The sequence below is a fragment of the Triticum dicoccoides genome, chromosome 7B, assembly GCF_002162155.2.
Source record: "Triticum dicoccoides isolate Atlit2015 ecotype Zavitan chromosome 7B, WEW_v2.0, whole genome shotgun sequence".
Lineage (NCBI taxonomy): Eukaryota > Viridiplantae > Streptophyta > Magnoliopsida > Poales > Poaceae > Triticum > Triticum dicoccoides.
The window spans coordinates 694,960,695-694,979,714 of record NC_041393.1 but is presented as its reverse complement, the minus strand read 5'-3'; the positions used below and the strand labels follow the sequence as shown (position 1 = coordinate 694,979,714).

At 42.6% G+C, this 19,020-nt stretch overlaps 1 long non-coding RNA gene across 1 annotated transcript; it reads right to left on the bottom strand.

Annotated features, from left to right (window-relative positions):
• Positions 1-2,127: 2,127 nt before the first annotated feature.
• LOC119340371 lies at positions 2,128-15,478 on the bottom strand. Its single transcript, XR_005164508.1, has 4 exons — positions 15,424-15,478; positions 14,826-14,994; positions 2,615-14,421; positions 2,128-2,513 (listed from the first exon to the last, which is right to left on the bottom strand). It is a non-coding gene; the product is annotated as an uncharacterized LOC119340371 (long non-coding RNA).
• Between the last annotated feature and the right edge of the window lie 3,542 nt (positions 15,479-19,020).

Genomic DNA, 19,020 nt, shown 5'->3' with positions numbered 1-19,020 from the left:
GCTAGCTGGGCTCACCGACTGCCATCCAGCTCTCACTCCGATGGAGGAGAGGCTGAAACTGAGCCGCGACAGCACGACGAAGGAAGTGGATGCTACGCAGTACCGACGCCTTGTGGGGAGCCTTCGCTACCTCACTCACACACGGCCGGACTTGACATTCTTCGTCGGCTATGTCAGTCGGTTCATGGAGCGACCAACGTCGGAACACCAGCAGGCAGTGAAGAGGATCGTCCACTACATAGCAGGGACCCTCGACCACGGCCTCCACTACCCTAGGTGTCCTGGGGCGGCACACTTCGTCGGGTACAGCGACATCGACCACGCCGGCGACATCGACACCAGCAAGAGCACGAGCGGGATCCTCCTCTTCCTCGGCAAGTGTCTCGTGAGCTGGCAATCAGTCAAGCAGCAGGTGGTGGCCCTGTCCAGCTGTGAGGCTGAGTACATAGCGGCCTCCACCGCCTGCACTCGCAGGCGCTCTGGCTTGCTCGACTGCTTGGTGATCTTCTCATTCAAGACACCAAAACGGTGCAGCTCCTGGTGGACAGCAAGTCCGCCCTGGCCCTGGCAAAGAACCCCGTGTTCCACGAACGAAGCAAGCACATCCGACTGAGGTATCACTTCATCCGCAGCTGTGTGGAAGAAGGGAGCATCGAGGCGAGCTACATCAACACCAAGGATCAGCTCGCAGACCTGCTCACCAAGCCCCTTGGGAGGGTCAAGTTCCTCGAACTTTGCTCCAGGATTGGGATGATTCAACTCTCCCACAAGACGACGTACAAGACTTAGGGGGAGAATGATGGATAAGTCTGTGTACTAGGGTCCTTGTGGGGCTGCAGCACATGGTCCTTGTGGCAGTTAGGAGGATAAAGTCCTGGACCATCAAGGACTGGCTGTTAGGATAGAGTTCTGTTGAGTTCTGTTCTTGACCATCAAGGACTGTCAGTTAGCATCTTAGACTAGCATCTTAGACTAGCATCTTAGACTGGCATCTTAGCAGCATCTTAGCATATGCCTTGGCTGGCTAGCAGCCTATAAATATGTATCCCCAACCCCTCAGGTTGGCATGGCATTGTGTGAGAAATAAACCAACAAAAATTGTCCCAACTCTCCTAGTGCCATCCACAACTATCAATGCTCAGGTTGAAAGGTCTAACAAAGTGATTTCTCGTGGTTAATAGGCAAGTTTCAATGGCCATGAAATGGTATGGAATTCCTGCTAGGAAATAAATACCGAGCAGTCTCTTAAAAACATATATATTAGTACAACCTAGATTGACCACAGATTTTATTTTGATATATTTCCAAAAACTAAAACATCTACCGTTTCTTGTAAATTACCTTCAATTGTAACAGAACATGTGTGGGCACCAATTAGTGAGCAGTTAAAAGTTACTTACTTACTTACTTACGAAGCCTTTGATCCCAAACAAGTTGGGGTAGGCTAGATATGAAACCCTTTCACGAGGACTTCCCAGGAGGTCACCCATCCTAATACTACTCTCGCCCAAATGGGTTTCATACCCAAAAGACTGGCTAGTTTTTACGTTGGCTCGCCAAGCCTATCACAACCCTTAGATATGAAACTCTTTCACAAGGACTTCCCAGGAGGTCACCCATCCTAGTACTACTCTCGCTCAAATCGGTTTCATACCTATGGGACTGGCTAGTTTTTACGTTGGCTCGCCAAGCCTATCAGAACCCTCCTCCTTTACCCGGGCTTGGGACCGGCTATGCCTAGAAGACATAGGCGGAGTTAGCAGTTAAAAGTTAATTGATTGAAAGAAAAAACCTGAAGCATTATAATGCTAGCTTCGATTCTTTAAAATTTATATAATTCTAAAACCTACTCACCAAGAAGATTACATACACTGTATCTATGATATACAATGCGCACCAGAACTTATAACAAAGTTCAGCTAGTGCAACCACCAATAAGTTATGCGATGATCCAGCTTGTGAGAAAACAAATTTGACTCTGTATGTTATGAAGATCACTCCAGAAACTTGTATGTTTAATAAAGTGAAAAAACTAAAACAGAACATGCATGGGCACCAATTAGTGAGCAGTCCAAAGTTAATTGATTGAAAGAAAAAACCTGAAGCATTATAATGCTAGCTCAATTATTTAAATTTTATATCATTCTAAAACCTACTCACCAAGAAGATTACATACACTTTATCCATGATATACAATGTGCACCAGAACTTATAATAAAGCTCAGCTAGTGCAACCACCAATAAGTTATGCGATGATCCAACTTATGAGAAAAACAAATTTGACTGCGTATGTTATGAAGATCACTCCAGAAACGTATATGTCTAATGAAATTAAAAAAATAGCCAAAATTACACTGGCAGTAAGTGAAGGCTTTACTTTCATACCAAAGTAGTCTTGGGAGGCTAATGAACCAAAGAGAGGGAGCATACACTGGAAGAAGCACATTCAGATTCAAGCTGTGAGCGATCAATAGCACTGGCAAGATGATGAGGGAGTCTACTGAACATCATCTCTATCCACACCATGACATACCAATAAAACCATTCATAAATTTTGAGTACCATCATGCAGATTTTCTGGAAAGTAAAATACAAGAGACCGAAAAAATCTCACCAATTACTCCACCTATAAAGTGAGATGACCTATTCGATCAGGATTAGCGTGCTCCAGCCTCCAGCCATGTCTTGGTTAAAGATTCAATAACACCAAAGATATATTCCACCTGTAGCAAGTGAACCAATAACACTTGGACTAATTCCCCTGTTATAAACATGCAAACAGGCGAACGGTACAAAAAGGTCAGGAATGCTATGTTTATCAAGAGTACTACTATTAATGTTGCGAACAAGTTCAGTCATTTGGCCACTGTCAACCTCGGGCTCCGATATCACATGGCTGAAGCAAGCTGGCAGCTCAAATATGATTAAACTGTCTCTTTGAACCATAAAATCATTCTCAAATTTATATGCAGAACAAAAACAAATACACAAACCTTCATAATGACAAGATAAAATCAGAAAAGTGTGAGTCTGAACCGTATCATCATTTGCCTCAAATTTATATGTAGCAACGCAGCTGAGAACAAAATACACAAACCTTCATATGTACAAAAAATACACAAACTTTCATAATGACAAGATACTACTAATGGATAGAATCATTATTCAATGGCCACTGCAGCAACCATATACAAAAAGAAAACGCAACGCCAAACCCGTGGTAAATTAGGACCAATGCTTCAGCAAGCAATCATTAAGCATGCATGGCAATAAAACACATGTCCTTCAAGGATGACTATAATGTATTAACACAATACCAATTCAGTTTCGGTATAAGAATCAACGAATAAGCATATGCCTACTTAATTCTGTCACAATATGTAACCAGAAGTAGTTGATTTAGTGGACAGAAAAATATACAACACACTCACCCTTCTGATAAAAGAAACTGTCCTCTAGGAGGGACTCTGCTTTGGAAGTAACATTGATGTATTGAAGAGAAGTGTAATGATCTTTAGCAGAAAAGGTACATGATAAAAAAAATTATGAGCTCGATTTCAGTGCATATAGAATACTTTAAAAAATTATGAGCACGATTTCAGTGTATATAGAATACTTTAAATAGTTGAGTTATATATACGATGAGAATCAATCAATGCAATCTCCCTAGGGGTGCTATAGCAGCTGCTCTACCTGTATTTCAGAACATAGAGCTTATATTTTTTTGTCAATGCCTATCGATCCACAACTTTTGACAAGCTTAAGGATCGTGGCCAAGGCAAGTTCAAATGCATGCGGGCAGAGACTGACAACTAACACTTGTATAAGCCCAAATGTCGCCATCACATTATCTGTGACTTTTCATACTGCTAAAAGCCTAAAACTGTATGAGCTATGAAGATAATATATATTTAATTAACAGTGAAGGGCAGTAAAAGACCGCAGTACTGCACTGAGCGCAGCCTCCCTTGCCCGAGCCCCAACATCCTGTGAAATAATGAGCCATTAAGCAAACAACAAAATCAGTATCTACAAATATAGACAAGGCGGCCGACAATCCAAACAAAAGGTTACATGATCGAGCAGAATTTCATTGACAAATTCCAAAAAGAAAAATTGTCAGCACTGTGTCGTTGCAACAAAATCCTGCGAGATAGAAATAAAATTGGAACCACTATAAGAACAAATTAGCTCATGAACACATCATCAGACACGATGGGGAAATAAAATCCTGCCCTCATCCAGTGTTGTCCCAAGGCTCTCTTACTCTTGTTAAGTGTACTGGTTGGTCTCTTGTCGTCGAGGTCGGTGCGCTTGACCTGGCGCTGCGTGCTACTGCCGTCGTGTCCCAAGGCTCTCTTACTCTTGTTTTCCTCTCCCTCGAATGCAATGAACAATAGGTACATACACCACAGAGAAAATGTTAGCAACTGAATATATGACATATCCTTCATCAATTATTAAATAAGAAATTGAAAATGAAGGTCATCTCATCAGCTCATAGCCTTCTCAATAATTTTTGCTTTTCACAAAAGGCTTTTCAGTGTCACAATTAACCAAATAAAGAAGCAACCAGCAACAGGTAGTAGCAGTGTAACACATACCAGCAACACAAGCAACCAGCAGCAGCTAGCAGCACCAGAACCAGCACACACATCTAGCAGCACAAGTAGTAGCTGTAGCTCACAAAGCAACTGCACAAACACACAGTACAGCACAAGCACAAAATCAAAGGGAGACAGAGAGGAAGCAGGAGCTCATCTGCCTGACAGAGATGAGAACGAGCCGAGGAGGAGGGGCGTGAATGACAGGTGTGTGGACGGGCTTCTCGGGTGGATGGACAGTGGTGCGAGAGCAAGACGGAGCCGGCTTTCTTGGCGGCCCGCCCTCCAGATCGAGAACCTGGGAGGAGACAAGGAGTGGTGGCCGCCGCGAGGGGATGCGCCGGAAGCCATGGACTGAGAGGGATGTGAGCAACAGGGAAAGTGGGAGGAGGTGGAGATGAGCGGTGGGAGAGGCCGTGGCGGCGGCGAGGGAGAGGGCGTGCAAGAGGAGGCAACTTGTCATCACCTTGCATCGGTCGAGCCACCGCCGCGAGGCCCAGATCTCCTCTTCCTCCTCCAGAACCCGCATCTCTCCTCTTCCTCCAGATCCAGGGCTGGCTTGCGCGGGGAAGGAGAGAAGGGGCTGGCGGGGCGGGAGAGGAGACGAGGGAGAGGGGGGAGAGGAGGCAAACGAGGCACGGGGTGGCTCGAGGCAAGGGAGCGGAGGCTCCATGGCGGTGTTTGGCTCGAGGCGGGGGAGCGGCGGACGCGGTGCCGGCAGCGGCGAGCATGGAGAAGGGGAGAAGGGGGTGCGGCGGCGGCGGCGGCGGGAGAGGAGGCAGGGGTTGCGGGGGAGACGGGTTAGGTCTCTCGCTTCTCTACTCGCGCGGGACGCAACGCTCACTTCGCCGGCACTATTCATAGCCTACGTGGACACAGCGGTTGTGCCTAGCACCCCGCTCATCCTTTATATGTTCGATGATCCAACCAAGCCCACTATCATTGTTATCTAAGTCAAAACAAGTTTCCATTGGATTACTATAGATCCAAAAATTAGAAGTCATTTATCCACCGCTGTGTCACAATCACAAGTAAATCCAAATTGTTCCAAGGTTACTAAAAATCTATTTATTCACCAATATAAAATCACTTCATAAGTGATACCCTCCTACTACAGTATCTAAAGGAGCACAAACACATAATAGAAGCAAGGTCAGCTTCTCCAACGAGGCTCATACCACTGAAATTGTCATCTATTCTGATTAATCCAAATCATCCTCCCATGATCTTGTACTCGTAATATTCTTGGATAGGGCTAGCAAAATCATCAAGTCAACCAACTACAATCCGTTTGTATCAACTTCATGCTATGTCCATATGGGACACATATAGGCTATCCAATCATCTAGTAGTAATATAACTATGATCCAACCATCTTCCCGCCTTACCCAATCGCCATCCCCTCGACGCTTGGCTCCAAGGACAATCCGCTCCCAACAATGTTTTCATCCCTTCCGCCATACCTCATGTGCAATCCGCTCCCTGCCAGCCCGACCGGCATCCTTTCCTGGCTTCGGGTTACTATGTCCGGTGCCTCAATCCCACATCTCGTGTTTCCCTGCTGGGCGCCGCCATAGCCACACAGGCAGTCGGCACCGCAATGGCTAACCCACGAGACACAGCCCGAGAGCACGACGTTACCTACCGCCAAGGCCAAGGACGCACGGCGGGAGAACGTGTGATGCCAGATCAAGTCATTGGCACAGAACTCGCAAACAAGGGAAGGACACCAAGCCGAATCGGCAGGAATGTGCACATGAGGTGTGGGAGAGGGTGAAAACCCTGTCAGCCCCATAGGGATTTGCACGGCGGCAATGTCGATCTTCAGGAGATCGAGTAAAGCTTCTCATGTGCTTTCTCATCGCTCCTCTGCAACTCCCTCAGCCTCCACAAGATTACTATAGATCCAAATAAAAGGAAAGGACAGACCCAGTGCATAGAAGCTCCCACACAAGGTGGGGTCTGGGGAGGGATTATAGGAACCTAGTCTTACCCCTGCAAAGTGCAATGCAGAGAGGCTGGTTCGAACCCAGGACCTCTTGGCACAAGTGGGGAGGACTTCACCACTGCGCCAGGCCTGCCCTCATTACTATAGATCCAAATATTATAAGTTATTTATCCACCAGATTTTTTTTGAAGATCACAATCATCTAAGTTAATCCAAGTTGTTCCAAAGTTATCAAAGATGTATTTATCCACTAATATAGTATCACGTCATAACTATTACCTAGAATCAAAAGTTATCTCTAACCTAGAATCCAACTAGTAATATCAAAGATGATCCAATAGTCCACCAATAGCGCATTCATGCTAATCATACCATACCTATATAAATTCAATACATCTCAAGTTGATCATGCTACACCCTAAACTTCTCTAGCTTCAAGCTCATGTGAAAACATCATCCAAGTGCCCAATCTCAAGTTTAACTCCGACCTAGAATCCAAGCAAATATATCACTGAACCTTGCACAAACATTTCTATTACACCAATATCTTTGTTTTCTACCTACTAATTCAATCCAACATGATGTAATAGTCCATCAATTTTCACAATCCTACCGATCATATTTACACATATAAATCCAATATATGTTTGATTGATCATTCTAGACCCTAAAGTTCTCCAGTTTCAATCTCTAAAGGTGTGCATCTAGTACAAATCATAACTACGATCCAAACAAGCCCACTATCATGGTTATGATCCAGTATAAAGCAAGCTTTCACTAGATCACTATAGATTGAAAAATTAGAATTTACTTATCCATCTGATTTTTTTTCAAGATCACAATCAACTAAGTAAATCCAAATTGTTCCAAGGTTATTAAAGATCTATTTATCCACCAATATAATATCACTTCATAAGTACTACTCTCCTCCCACTACTGCATCTAAAGGAGCACAAACACATAAGAAAAGCAAGATCAGGTGCTCCAACAAGGCTCATACCACTGAAATTGTCATCTATTCTAATTAATCCAAATCATCGTCCCATGATAATCTTGTACTTGTAACATTCTTGGGGAGGGCTAGCGAAATCATCAAAGTCTACCAACTACGATCCAATTGTTTCATCTCCATGCTCATATCCATATGGAGCACATACAAGCTACTAAGCTTAGGCCAAAATATCACAAATCCAAGTGCTCAAGTCATCTCCAACCTAGAATCCAACTAGTAATATCCAAGATCATCCAATAGTCCACCAATACCGCATTCATGCTAATCATACTATACCTATATAAATCCAATACATCTCAGGTTGACCATGCTACACCCTAAAGTTCTCCAGTTTCAAGCTTTCAAAATATCACAAATCCAAGTGCCTTATCTCAAATTTAATTCCGACCTAGAATCCAAGCACATATATCATTAAACATTTGAATCTAACACAAACAACATTGCTATTACTCCAATATCTTTGTTTTCTTCCTACTAGTTCAATCCAAGATAATGTAGTAGTCCATCAATTTTCACAATCATGCAGATCATATTACACATATAAATCCAATATATCTCCGATTGATCATACTACACACTAAAGTTCTCCAGTTTCAATCTCAAACGGTGTGAATCTAGTAGTAATCATAACTATGATCCAACCATCTTCCCACCTTCCCCAATCATCATCCCCTCGACGCTTGGCTCCAAGTATAATGAATAACGGCAATGACAGTTCGCTCCCACCAACATTTTCAGCCCTTCCACCATACCTCAGGTGCAATCCACTCCCTGCCAGTTCGACCGACATCCTTTGCCTCGCTTTGGGTTACTATGTGCGATGCCTCAATCCCATATCTCGTGTTTCCCTGCTGGGCGCCGCCATAGCAACACAGGCAGTCGGCACCGCAATGGCTAACCCACGAGACACAGCCCGAGAGCACGACGTTACCTACCGCCAAGGCTAAGGACGCACGGCGGGAGAACGTGTGATGCCGGATCAAGTCATTGACACGGAACTCGCAAACAAGGGAAGGACACCCAGCCGAATCAGCGGGAATGAACAATGCACATGAGGTGTGGGAGAGGGTGAAAACCCTGTCAGCCGCATCGGGCTTTTATCCACCAATATAATATCATTTCATAAGTACTACCCTCCTCATACTGCATCTAAAGGAGCACAAACACATAATAAAAGTAAGATCAGTTGCGCCAACAAGGCTCATACCACTGAAATTGTCATTTATTCTAACTAATCCAAATCATCCTCCCAAGATCTTGTACTCGTAACATTATTTGGGAGGGCTAGCAAAATCATTAGAGTCTACCAACTACGATCCATTTGTATCATCTCCATGCTCATATCCATATGGGGCACATACAAGTTACTAAGCTTAGGTCAAAATATCACAAATCCAACCTAGAATCCAACTAGTAATATCCAAGTCTATCCAATAGTCCACCAATACCACATTCATGCTGATGATTACTATACCTATATAAATCCAATACATCTCAGGTTGATGATGCTACACCCTAAAGTTCTCCAGTTTCAAGCTCATGTCAAAATATCACAATCCAAGTGTCCATTTTCAAGTTTAACTCCAACCTAAAATCCATGCAGAAATATCATTGAGCCCAACACAAACAACATTTCTATTACTCCAATATCTTTGTTTTCTTCCTACTATATCAATCCAAGATGATGTAATAGTTAATCAATTTTCACAATTATGCTGATCATATTACACTCATATAAGTCCAATATATCTCCGATTGATCATACTACACCCTAATGTTCTCCAGTTTCAATCTCTAAAGGTAGTAATCATAACTATGATCCAACCATCTTCCCACATCCCCAATCACCATCCCCTCAATGCTTGGCTCCAAGTACAATGAATAACGACAATGACAATCCGCTCCCACCAACGTTTTCATCCCTTCCACCATACCTCATGTGCAATCCACTTCCTGCCAGTCCGACCGGCATCCTTTGCCTGGCTTCGGGTTGCTATGTGCGATGCCTCAATCCCACATCTCATGTTTCCTTACTGGGCGCCGCCATAGCCACACAGGCAGTTGGCACCGCAATGGCTAACCCACGAGACACAGCCCGAGCGCACGACGTTACCTACCGCCAAGGCCAAGGACACACGGCAGGAAAACGTGTGATGCCAGATCAAGCCAGTGGCCCAGAACCCGCAAACAAGGAAAGGATACCAAGCCGAATTGGCAGGAAATGAACAATGCACGGGAGGTGTGCGAGAGGGTGAAAACCCTGTCAGCCGCATCGGCCTTTGCGCCAATGTCGGTCTTCAGGAGATCGAGTAAAGCTTCTCATGTGCTTTCTCATCGGCCCTCTCCAACTACCTCAGCCTCCACTGGATTACTATAGATCCAAATACTAGAAGTTATTTACCCACCAGATTTGTTTTCAAGATCACAATCATCTAAGTAAATCCAAACTGTTCCAACATTGTTAAAAGATGTATTTATCCATCAATATAATATCACATCATAACTACTAGCCTCCTTCCCTACTGCATCTAAAGGAGCACAAACACATAATAAAAGCAAGGTCAGCTGCTCCAACAAGGCTCATACGACTAAAATTATCATCTATTCTAATTAATCCAAATCATCCTCCCATGATGATCTTGTACTTGTAACATTCTTGGGGAGGGCTATCAAATCATCAAAGTCTACAAACTACAATCCGTTTGTATCCTCTCCATGCTCATATCCATATGGGGCGCATACAAGCTACTAAGCTTAGGTCAAAATATCACAAATCCAGATGCTCATGTTATCTCCAACCTAGAATCCAACTAGTAATATCCAAGATCATACAATAGTCCACCAATACTGCATTCATGCTAATCATACTATACCTATATAAATTCAATACATCTCAGGATGATCAAGCTACACCCTAAAGTTCTCCAGTTCTAAAGTTCTCCAGTTCTAAAGCTCGTGTCAAAATATCACAAATCCAAGTGCCCAATCTCAAGTTTAACTCCGACCTAGAACTAGAATCCAAGCAGATATATCATTGAACCTAACACAAACAACATTTCTATTACTCCAATATCTTTGCTTTCTTCCATCAATTCTCAGAATCATGTTGATCATATTATATTCATATTAAATCCAATATATCTCTAATTGATTATACTACACCCTAAAGTTTTCTAGTTTAAATCTCTAAAAGTGTGCATCTAGTATAAATCATAACTATGATTCAACGAAGCCCATTATCATGGTTATCTAAGTCCAGTATGAAGCAAGCTTTCCACTAGATGACTATAGATCCAAAATATTAAAAGTTATTTATCCACCAGATTTTTTTCTAAGATCACTATCATGTAAGTAAATCCAAACTTCATAAGTCCTACCCTAAAGTTCTCCAGTTTCAATGTTATTAAAGATCTATTTATCCACCAATATAGTATCACTTCATAAGTCCTACCCTCCTACTTCTGCATCTAAAGGAGCACAAAAACATAATAAAAGCAACATCAGCTGCTCCAACAAGGCTCATACCACTGAAATTGTCATCTATTCTAATTAATCCAAATCATCCTCCCATGATGATCTTGTACTTGTAACATTCTTGGGGAGGGTTAGCAAAATCATCACGGTCTACCAACTACGATCGTATCATCTGCATGCTCATAGCCATACAAGCTACCAAACTTAGGTCAAAATATCACAAATCCAACTGCTCAAGTTATCTTTAACCTAGAATCCAACTAGTAATATCCAAGATGATCCAATAGTCCACAAATACTGCATTCATGCTAATCATACTATACCTATATAAATTCAATATATCTCAGGTTCATCATGCTACACCCTAAAATTCTCCAGTTTCAAGCTCATATCAAAATATCACAAATCCAAGTGCCCAATCTCAAGTTTAACTCCGTCCGGGGTTCCAAGCAAATGTATCATTGAACCTAACACAAACAATATTTCTATTACTCCAATATTCTTGACTTTGGCTCTTATTCTAATTTAGGATTTGCACACGGGTGATCTACTTGGTGTTGACCCTCGACGTTGTGACTCGCACGGCCACTGAATCTTGCCAGGCTACGCCTTCCCTCTGCTACCACATCCGCCAATCTCTTCGACTCTCTTACCTTGTCTACTGACTCTGTGGCGTCGTCATCTCAGTCACATGTGTGGCTCTAGTCTCTCATCCTTAGAACGATGTGGTATTCTAGGATCTGTCTCGCAATGTAACTTTAAATGTCAAGTTTGTCTGCTAGGTAAACACGTTCAGTTACCGTATCCTCATTCAATCTTGTTCACTCTAATGTTTGGGACCCAACTCTCTTCGCCTCGAAAGGAGGCCATCGCCACTATATTACCTTTACCATTATTTCTCTCGACACAAGTCGATATATTTTATGCCTTCTTGTAGTGAGGTCTTATCTATCTATAAAAGGTTTGCCACCTTGGTTCATACCCAGTTTTCCACTACTATCCATGTCTTTCGTGCAGATTCTGCTTATGTGTATCTCTCTCATTTGTTGCGTAGATTCCTTGTTGAGCAAAGCACACTTGCTCTCTTGTCCTGGTGCTCATGCTTAGAATGGGGTTGTTGAGCGCAAGCATCGTCACCTTCGTGAGGCGGCTAGCGCGTTGATGACCGTAGCCACCTATCTCATCAACATTCATCCTTCCTCGGCTCTACAGGGCAACATTCCTCTCGAGTGTCTTTGTGAGCATTCTCTCCTAACTACTCAACACTTCATTTGTTTGGTTGTGTTTGCTACATTCTTCACGCACCAAACTATTTGATCAATCTGTTGAATATGTCTTCTTAAATTACAGCGATAAGCACAAGGGCTATCGGTGTTGGGATCTTGTTAGTCGTCGGATGGGTATTTCTTGATATGTCACTTCTGATTGAGTCTCGTCCTTTCTACCCGAGTCCATCCTCTCCTTCGGCCTCCCCCATTGACGATATTTCTTCCCTCAATTTTCCTGATACACTTATCACTCATTTATTGCCCTCGCCCACCTATCCCAGCTTATCCTCCCGTACTACTGTTATAGACCCCACACATCGCCACATGCGGCTTCCCCACCTCGTTCATTACCTGAGGCTACCTCACCTCGCTCATCCATGAGGTTTCCCCGATGATGCCCCCTTATCATCTTCTTCACTACACTTGTGGTCCACGTGTTGTGGATCCTTCTAATGAGCCATCTCCCTCGACTACTGTTATAGACCCCACCCACCGCCACATGCGGCTTCCCCGCCTCGTTCATTACCTGAGGCTACCTCACCTCGCTCATCCATGAGGTTTCCCCGATGATTCCCCCTTATCATCTTCTTCACTACACTTGTGGTCCACGTGTTGTGGATCCTTCTAATGAGCCATCTCCCTCGACTACTATGGTCTTTCCCGTTGGCAACGCGCCACCTAAAGCTCGGCCTACTTATGGCTTCTGAGCTCTCTCGCTTCTGCCTATTGGCCCTATGGTTATTGGTTATTCTAGTGTCGCTTTTCTCGAGACGACTTCTTAGTATGACGCATTTGTTCACCATGAATAGCAGCATGCGATTGTAGACGAGATTGTTGCTCTAGCGCGCATAGGCATGTGGGATACCATTTCTCTTCCTCCTTGTTGCATGAGGTCTACATATACCCACCACCTGGGTATTCTCCTCCTGATGGCATGGTTTGTCATCTTCATCGCTCTTTTATGGCCTTAAGCAAACCCCTCGTGCCTAGTTTGAGCATTTTGTCTCAGTGGTGATTGCGGCAAGTTTTCGGCGAGTTCTCATGATCCTACACTTCTTGTCCACCTTTCAACTCGTGGTCAAACTCTCCTTCTATATGTCGATCATCACTGCGATGACTCTAAGTACATTGCCTTTGTGAAGGCTCATAATAACCACCATAAGAGTGTGCTAATAAGGCATATTCCCTTACTGATAATCCAAGAGTTAATGTTTCTTTTCTTAACTGACAAGAACAAAAAACAAAATTTAGGATGTCTCTGATTTTGTCGGCTTCTATAAAGACACTATAGTGCAACACGATTACACATCTTCTACTATGCAGTCACCTATACTTGGTTCTCTTTCCCTCAAAGCTTATTTCTACTGTTACGAGACCATAGTGCATCTGAAACTATTTATCAAGCTTCAGTCAACCCATAGGCTTCGAGGTAAGTTTATAACGTTATTTGTTTGTTCTCAGGTATATAATCCTAGTTTTTGGAGAAACACTCACAATCCAAATCAGAACCGTCATATGCTAGATTGTGTCGTGCAAATAAAGGGAGCTATATCGAGGGGGGTTATCTAGATGGGATTATAGTTCACTAAGAAATCTGAGTATTTGCCTCTAGAAATGAACATTGGCCCCAAAACATCAGAACCTAGCGTGTCTTTCCACAAAGTTAGAACTCAATTTTTTTTAATATCATATAAAAGAATCGTGGAGCTTCTTAAGCCGGTAACTAAGCAATCAAGTAGTAGTATATCTGGTAGGTAGGAAGATAATTGTTGCTTCGGTAGTGGAAAAAATAATTAACAGAAACCATGACTATGTTAATCAGGCAACCATGTTAAGTAAACAAAAACCCTCTTTTATCTAGTAGGCAGGAAGATAGGTTGTTGAATAGTACTGCAAGAGAACTGGGAAATAATGCAGAAAACAAACAGATAATATTGTACTAAGTAATTTACAAAAATGGTCAAGCATTTCCATACCTGGTGATTTCATGAACCTTTTATATCACATTGTATTCAGGAGCGTAGCATTCAGACCAAACACCTTAAAGCGCAGTTCCAGATGAGAAAAATTGTGTCCTAATTCAGGTGCACTGATTTTTAATATTGGAGCTGAGACCTGTCACGAGCAGAGTTCAGGCATAATCTATTCCATTAGAAAAATAGCATATTTCCTGTTTTGTTCACTACAATTTCATTATCACAGTTGAGACCTATCTTGAACAGAGTTAAGGCATAACCTATTCCATTAATCAAATGATTTTCCTGTTCTGCTCAGAACAATTTCATTATCACAGCTGAGACCTGTCTTGAACAGAGTTAAGGCATAATCCATTCCATTAATCAAATGACCTTTTTCATATTCTGCTCAATACAATTTCATGACCACAGCTGCATATACTAGCAATTTTTATCAGCACAAAATTTCCAGAGATTAGAGCAATTATGCAAGAAGGAAAGCAATGGAAATATTAATGATTTGAAAAATAAACAAAGCAGGATCAAAAGAGACGTCACACTTACATAGCGATTGCTTCTGCAGCTAACATCTTCTGTCACAATCATCATAGCACCATAATGCACTTGATCATAGGGCGATCCATGTCAACTTGAGATCCTCAATAGTTGATACAAATGCTCAAAGATTGCCCCTTTAAACCCAAACCGAAGTACATATCCCCAATTCATGCGCCTGCACATAACATGTGGAAATTATAAGGAAAACGCTGGAAAGCATAGCTGGCAGGGGATAACTGACTGAACATGTGACTTTTTCGGTCATCCCAGCGCATTCAGGTGTGCATGCTACTGAGCAGTAAATTAAACAACCACACACAATTGATCACCGAGCAACAGATCGGTAGAAGAACGGGTAGCTGCTGCATAAACCGTGAACCACACAACTGCTGCATTGCCATTTAGTTACCGAATGGCGGAGCAGAGTAGATCTATAGCAGCAACAGTCTGGATTCTGAAATTCTCTAGTCACTTCACTGCATCCACCCGTTCCTACCATATGAATTCGCTGGTCCTAACAACGCAATGTAATGTATGGGTTGTTCATGGCAGCATGTATGGTTGTTTCTGATTCCTGAGGGGGAATGTGCAGTTGGTCTAGTACCTTTCTAGCGGACGCAGTGGTTGTGGTCGCGGGAGTAGCGTCGAGGTCGCGGCAGGCCTCCTCCCCACTGCTGCCACCATCGATGGACGCTCAATCAGAAACAAATGACAATACAATCCATGGATACCAGACAGAGGGTTGAAGAGCACTCACAATCGTAGTTGAGGGTCGGCACGAGCGGCTGCACGGAGGCGGCGGCGGAGACGTAGCCTCGGGGGATTGCCGGGGCGGAGTGGGGGGCTTCGTGTCGTCCCGCGCCCAGCCGTCCACGGCGCCGTCGTCCTGGGCCTGGTGCGGCGGCGCCCTCCTGCTCCATCCCCGCGAGCTGAGGCGAGCAAGAACTGGGCGAGGCGGCGGCGATGCTCCATCCCTGCGGCGTCTAGGGTTTCGCGTGGACAGCTTGGAATCTCCCCTCGGTGGACTGGCCGGCGGCCTGGATGGATCGGAAGCCGAACCTTACATCAATGGATCCCCTGCTCCGCTCTGAATCGAACACGAAGCACGGAACCAGGCGAGCAAGGAAGATGGGTGTACGCGTGCGTGAGTGCGGGGAGGGACGGCGGACAAAGAAACGGGAAACACTCATCAATCGGCAGACGGCGGAAGCGACGGGATGGGAGGAGACGGCGGCGGCGGATTGTGTTGGAGACGGAGGAGACGGACGACTGCTTCCTGTGGGAGACGGACGATTGCGTGGGCTACTGGGCTGGGTTTTCCTTTCCTGTGTTGAACAACAACGGTCAGAAGAGGAGGCGGCGACGTCCTATATGACGCACTCCGCATCGTATCGCACCAGGACGCACAGGCGGCCAGCCAACTAACCATCGTCAAAATACTGCAGCGCCTTACTGTAGCTTGTGCGCCTTCTCAAAGAAATATGGTAGCTTGTGATTCCAAAACAAATTTTGACAAACAAATTTGAAAAAATAGGGAACCTTATTTTTTTGAAACATTTGAACCATTTTTGGAATTTCGAACATTTTTTAGAAAACCTGAACAAAAAACAAACATTTTGTGAATTTTATAACATTTATTAAAAAGTATGAAGAATTTTCAAAATTCCAAACAAATTTTGACAAACATGCGGAATTTCTAAAACCATGAACAAAAATTATAAATGCTGATCTTTTAAAAAGAATTGAATATTTATTGAAATATTTGAACATGTTTCGAATTGGTGAACACTTTTGAAAAACATGAACAAATATTTGAATTATGAACATTGTTAAAACATGAAAAAAAATCAAATTTTGAATTGTTTTCAATACGCAAACAACTTTTGAATTTATGAAACAACAAAAAGGAAGAAAAAGAAACATAAAAAATGAAAACGTAAAAATGAAAACCCAAAAAAGGAAACCGGAAAAACGAGTAAATAGAACAAGAAATTAATAAAAAAAACAGTCAAGAACTGGGAACCATCTAGAATGTTCCTAAAACCGAAACAAAACGCCTCTGCGTACCGCTATAAATTAGGGACTTGCCCATTGCGCTCGCTGTCACGAACCTCCTATGCGATGACCCGACTATTTGACGCAAAATGCATCAAATAGTGAATTCCTAGGAGGCGGATGAGGTAAAAAAAAACATTATACACACAAACAAATTGGAGAAACAAACCTTCTGTCATATCTGTACTACAATTTATATCTATACCATTGTTATATAGTTTCCTCTCCCTTTTATTAGCAAGTGGCAATGGTTATATCGTTCAACGAGGAAGAAACTTCGATGGGGCATCATCCATCCACACGCAAGAAGGAGCTCTCATGGGCATCCTAACTAGCTCATGCGCCATTATAAAAAATATATGGGGAAACTTGCAAGCAAGATTGTAGTAGTCATCGAAAATCACCGTTGCTATCCCCATTGATCAACCTTCATTCTTCATAGTTTCCACGACTTTTAAGTTGTCTGAGTTGATCAACAACTTGTTGCATCCCACTTTTGGCCACAAATAAACCCCAACCCAATGCCATAGCTTCAGTAGATAGTACATCTATATACATGTCGATCTTTCAGTTAGCAGCAATTAGTAAATTACCAAATGAATCACGAAGGACACAGGTCCAGATAGATGCACCTTTTATGTGGTCTTGATCGAAAGCTGCATGCACATTAACTTTTGACAAAACTAGCCGGTGGCTTAAGCAATCTATCTTTCTTTATCATTGCCTTTGGAGCTAATGAGGTGACAAATTCGTTGTTAAAGCTTTGATGTATGATACTATTTTATTAGAATTCTTTATTTTCTCGGCATGGACACTTTTCCTTCTTTCCCATCAAAAATATCAATAGGCGATGGCTATTATTTCATGTATATTATTTTGGCCGAGAAGACCAAGCTCTTGTATCGGAGTCTGAATCAGAAAAACCATTACAATTTCACCCGCCATATCGACGCTGCACGCCCTCTTGATATATAATCTCATCCAAACATAAAAGATGCCATAGCTCGGCTGCTTTGTTGCATTTAAATAGTAGGTGTGTTACATCCTTTGCACATGTGTTGCACATGGGCATTGTCTAGAAACCATAGTGTGTCAATTTGGAAGATTGAGTCGGTAGGCAAGCGTCCTCCTTAAGGTTTTACATAAAAAAATCACCTTAGTTGGGAATTGTAGTTTCCAGATTTTCTCCCAAACTCCATTCAGACACATAGACTCAATTCCCTTTGTACTCCTCAATTTCTAGCCACGTTGGTGACCCCAATTCACATGATATGCTGAACGGACTTAGAACAATCCATCCCACAAAAGCATCCATGTCATGACCAGGCAAAGGAATAGACAAAACACGCTAAACATCTATTTATCAAAAAGTTAGAGTTACCAACTCCCCATCCCACTACCTCGTAACCGAATCAATAAGGTCATTAACCTAAGCATAATTCATAGTGTCATCATAGCCATAAGCATAGCAAGCATCGACTTCATCAAAAAAGGGATATTTCAAACTAATCCAATGGATCATAGCACTCATCCACGGTAAGTATGAAGGAAAATTAAATAATGTATGAGTTAAAGAGTTACTCTCGTTAGAAGGTGGGCACGGGTGATCAATCCGCTCTTCCTCCTTATGTCCTTCACTCCCCTCTTCATCTTTTTCATCTAATGAGCTCACGGTTTCAACAATTTCTTCTTCTATATATTCCAGCAAAATATTAATATCTTCCAGGGCAGCAGACATTCTCTCAATAAAATAATTAATATGAGCATTGTATCCATAGTTTGCATAGTAATATTTAAGTATGGCAAGATCTTCAGATTTGTAAAGTGCATCATCATATTTTCAAGCAAAGAAACAATTTCATAAGCACCCTTAAAAGCAACAATGCAAGTTCTTCTATTTGTTTCAAGTCATAGTAATCATATACAACATTAGCGTAAGAATCCAAGGTTTTATTATCATTAAACTCATATTGAAAGGCAAGATTGTTAAACCTCATTCTAGAGCACCAAGTAAAATCATACATAGAGCACAAATTCCAAGCATACCAATGTAAATTTTTTATATGATTCCAAGCATATCAATTGGCCATTCTAAAGCAACATGTAATATCATACATAGAGCACAAATTCATGGCGGAAGCGACGA